This window comes from Palaemon carinicauda, chromosome 10 (assembly GCF_036898095.1).
Source record: "Palaemon carinicauda isolate YSFRI2023 chromosome 10, ASM3689809v2, whole genome shotgun sequence".
Taxonomy (NCBI): domain Eukaryota; kingdom Metazoa; phylum Arthropoda; class Malacostraca; order Decapoda; family Palaemonidae; genus Palaemon; species Palaemon carinicauda.
In genome coordinates, this window is record NC_090734.1 from 137804955 (window position 1) to 137810235 (window position 5281).

The window sequence follows — 5281 nt, forward strand, 5'->3', positions numbered from 1 at the left end:
GAAAAGAAAAGATTCAGAAGTTTATTAATCAACTTAATTTAACAATATATTTGTTGCAAAACAAAAGATGCAATCGACATTTCTGTTAATACAGGAAAGTATTAAAATTATTTAGGTATTTGTATACATTTTCTTTACCAGAAGTAGCAGGAAAATGCCTAAATTGTTAGAGCACGTTCTTTATATCATATATGAAAAGACTAGGAAAAACTAATGTAATTTGGACGTAAAGCTGATTCCACAGAAAGGACAGTGCAACAGTTGCTAGAGGCGATTGTGGTTGTCAACGGGGGCAATTGCCAACCAGTCATTCCCTGGGGACGCCGAACTGGTAAACAATACTTTTAAATTACCAGCTTCTAACAAGAACCACACCAACAGCTCAACGACCCCACATGTGTAACGAGTACAAGAGCTGTATGTTTTCATTTTGCACTTAGTTTCGAATGCAATAAATGGTCTTTAATAGAAATAAAAATACAAAAAGATAAATTAAATGTGATGAATTCTTTCTGCCTCTTATACTTTCAATGAATATTGGCAACGATATTACTGGCGTGACTTGAAAAAAAAAAAGTATGAAATAAGCTCTTGGGGATAAAGAAATTATGAAAAACTCTGAAAGGATCCATGGAATGCCAGCAGCAAATCTCATTTCCATTTCATTTTGTGAGATTCCGAAGAGCCAAAAGGCAATGGATCAATTCACTGCGAGCGGAGAAGGAATCAGCAGACTATGAGCTTCTGATCCCACCTAAATAAATAAAGAAAAAAAAATCCCAGGCATTTTCCAGACTGCAATGAGGATCTAATTCCAAACGGGCAACGGACAGGTGCAGAGAGAGAGAGAGAGAGAGAGAGAGAGAGAGAGAGAGAGAGAGAGAGAGAGAGAGAGAGAGAGGAGACTGCATATCCAATCTCATTAGTAGCACCAGGAACCCTACAGTGGAATGATTTTAGACAGCAGTGTATCTGTTTGAGGATCTGTAATTCCTCAAGCCACAAACTTTAGCTTCCTTGAACGCGTAAGAGCATATCGTTGTTTCTTGGTACATTACCATACTTGTACATTCATGCATCGCACTGCACTTAATGAACCTAAAACAATCAGTTTCCTTTTTCCTTTAGACAGTAGACTGGCCGGGTGAAAGGATGTGCAACGCTGAGAGTGCAATGAGCAAGTGAGTTTCATATAAGGGGCCAGAGGAGTAGGACCAGTGATAGGTGATTATTACTCACAAGGGCTCTCCTCTCATATTACGGCTTCAGCTACCTCCTTAATTGCTAAAACTGTTATTTTTCTCAGAAGTTAGAGAGGGGCGAGGGAATGAAAGGGGATTGCGATGGGGAAGGGGGTAGGTAAGAAGTGGATGGTTGTTGAGGAAGATATTGAAAAGGGAGAGGCGAGAGATGAAGAAGTAAAATTAAAGGAAAATAATAATTGTACCTTTATTACACTTTTAGCAATTGTTCAGTTTTGAGGTGGAGCATTCAGGTAATACATAAGACCAAAGAGAGGAACTGTCTTGAAAGATGCAAAAACTATATAAAACGTCAATAATTAAGCACAAAAAACTTCCTTTGCCAAATGATATAAAAACTTTCTCCTTTGTGGATTTAATCTAGACCATGGAAATCACTTTTAAATGTGTAATATTTTCAGTTCAAATAAAGCAAAATCCTTTTCAAAAATATAGAGAAAACGTATTTGAACAAAATCTTCCTTGCTATCTAATCAACAGGTTGGATATTAAGTACTAAGTAAGAATAAGGGAAAAGTGAAACTAATATAATTATCGGTGATAAATAATCAAACTTTAAAAGTAGTACTTTTCTTACATGAAAATAACTACAATTTTAGAGTGAATATGATTTTATATGCAGAGTTCCATATTACACCGTCAGTTCATTTCTATTATTTGAAAAAGGTCCACCGTATTATAAATTTTACTTGATATGAATCAAACATTCATGCATCAGTCGTATGTATTTGCTCAATATCCGCTGTTTACTCTATAAAAGTTTTTTATTTGCTTATCAGATAATAAATTCCAAGAATACACCTCGACAATATTCATACATTACTGGCAGGGATCATATTTATAGGATTTAAACATATTCAGAAAAGCGACGATCTTATCATAAAGACAATGAGTTTGTCTTAATTTTAAAATACGAGAGAATCTTGAACGAGATCTGCATACAGTTCGAAACCCCGAGTGAAGATGAATATCAGTCGTACTTCTGGGGAGCTATCAAACTACCAAAGGCGTCTCCAGGTTGTCTCCGAATTCACTTCCCCACTCTCTCTCTCTCTTCCCCCGTAGTATCGATCGCCAAATGAAGAGGTGGTGGTTGCAATTGCAATACAATATGTGTCCATGGAGACCGACGCGATTTAAACGTTACTAGGGGATTAACTTTCAAGTTCAGCGTCAGTTTCGAGTATCACCGAGACCAAAGAAGATGCATTTCTACATTAGCGTTCTTTCCTTAGCAGAAAAACAAGGCGAAAACATACTCACTCGAATTCTGATAGCTTTATACAAACTTGAATGTAAAATAATATGCATTAAAGTATGATTTTTTTTCAAACAAATTTGTATATATACACATTCACCAGGAGAAACCAATATTGTATTACATAAAGAAATCAATATATGCCAGCAGATTCTCAGACATTATGTTGAGGTTTTGAATAAGATATCTAAAATTAAACAATTTAATGTGGAAACCTGTAAACTAAAATTCATGATAGAAGTATAGTACTGCTCAAAATATTTTATGTTCATTCTTAATGTATAGTATGAGAAAAAACTAAGAATCACTCAAATATATATATATATATATATATATATATATATATATATATATATATATATGAAATTTATATATATATGTATATATATACACACATATATATACATGTACATATATATACCTGTATATGTATGTGAGAGAGAGAGAGAGAGAGAGAGAGAGAGAGAGAGAGAGAGAGATATTGTCTTCACTATACATTGCAATTTATTTTTATACTTACAAGAAGAATGATTGATAAGTTCATATACTGTATTATGTACTTTTACCCGCCCATGTCACTCTGCTGTATATAGTATCGATGTGATATTAAGATTGTCCTTCGAGTGTATGGTTACTTTGAGGAAATTACTCATTTTGTGTGCAACGATAAAGGTACATTTTCCACTTATAATGTAAGTGTCTTACCCTGTCTTGCTCGACGAACGTGATCAATGACTTTCAGTTGAATGCACTCTCAATAATGTGTCGGAACTGACTTTGTCTTATGTAAATAACATATATCAGTCAAAATTCCCCACGAGTCATTTGCTAACTCGGGAAGCGTGTTAAGTGATCATTACCTTTTAATCAAAAGTACTCCATATTTTTCACTATAGGTAACAAACCTCACGTGATTTAACTACTTTTATTAAAAATTATTCGTCACAATTTGCTTGAGCTGCAAGTTTATGTGATGAATGATATTCAGCCAAGAATACTTGAACAAATTTACATGAGCTGACAACGTAATATGTGATGAACGACTTCCAGCAAAAAGGGATTGAAATAATTTGCAGGAGCAAACAGTGCATTATGTGACAAATGATTCTCAGTCAAAAGTACTTTAAAGAATTTGTCGGAGCTGATAGTATTTGAAGTTGACTTTGTTGGACCGATGTTTGTAAAATATTATTACCCATTTTATCCTGACCTACTCTGATTCATCACTATATGAGTATTTCCATTCAAATGCAGCAGTCATAACTAACAGCATCTTGTCTGGTCTTGACTTTCCAACGTTACCGCAAGATATTAAAGAGAAAGTGTCTAAGACTGGATTGAGGAACATAGATCATTAAGGACCAGTACTAGGGCCTGAGAGGCCATTCGGTACCCATGCCCAGCTTGGGAACCCCACACAGTAGCAACATGAAGTAATAGTTAAGAGGCAGACAGCATGTTTCAAGTTGGGAAGTAGGAATGAGGTATAGCTGAAGGCAAAGAAGCGAGTACTGCTCATGTAAAAAGAACGTGGCAAAGACTTTCAGATAATGCCAATTTATAGTGGATTCCTTCAAGGCACTGTTGACACCACCACTCTCAGGAGAAAAGTTCTTGACATTTGTGTATACTATCATATTAGAACAATACACAACTTTTATTTAAAGCAATAATGCAGTTTAAAAGAAACAACCACTTTTAAGAATAACCAGAGAGAGTAGATAGCGTAATAAAGACTTTTTTTACGAAGAGATTTTGAGAAAAATCATTCTTACTAAGTCGTCTTAATGCGCTCAACACCGTCTGAAAGTGCAACTTCGTCTACTAATGCAAGCTATGTTTACGAGAGATTGATGCCAAAACTCGCTTTTAATCAATTGCAATTCGACGCGCTTTGAAATGCGATATTGCTGTTTGATAGGATTAGTGGGGCAAAAGATCCCGATAGGGGGAGAGGGAGAGAAAGAGGGGGAGAGAGATAGAGAGATGTAACCAAACATGGGTCTTAGTGGAGTGTAAAAAAGAAAATAAAATAGAAAAAAATACCTCTGAATATCTTTCTGATAGTATTTTGAAATTACTCAGAACCAAGCTTTTGCTACTATTGATATATGAAGTTTAGAACATCCAAATTATCATTAACATATCCATATACAAATGGAATGCCGGAAAAACCAAGTTAAAAATAAAATAGAAGCCCTTGATCCAATTACGTCCTTTCTCATATAATAAACCGCAGTAATACTTTCTTATTCTTCATGCTTGGTTCACCAGCTCGAAATGGCTTTCAACTTATCGAATGAACTGCCCATTAAGACCCGACGAGACCTTACCCTAAAAATAGCCCCAAGTGGATCTCAATATCCCCATAAGTTCCCCTAAAACTCCCTACTCCCCAAATCTCCACCCTATAAGACCCAGCTGGTAATTATTCACCAACCATTAATTAAGAGCAGCTAAAAGCCGGTCAGTGAGCCTATTACCTCCCCATGGAGATCAGTCCCGTTTAAGCCCTTGTTCAAACCAGGGGGAAGACCGGGCCGGGGACTTACGGCCGACAGGGTTGGTCTTATTAAAGGTGAATTGGACCTCGGCACATTTTGATAAACTCTGGACAATGGAATCATCTACAGAGCGAAATTTAGATGGTTCCGTTCAATAAGAAAGTGACTTCTAAGGATAAAGTTTTATTAAAGGCATGCAGCATTTTTAAAATCATCTTTTTAATTTCTTTCCAGTGTTATATTTTCATGGCCGATAC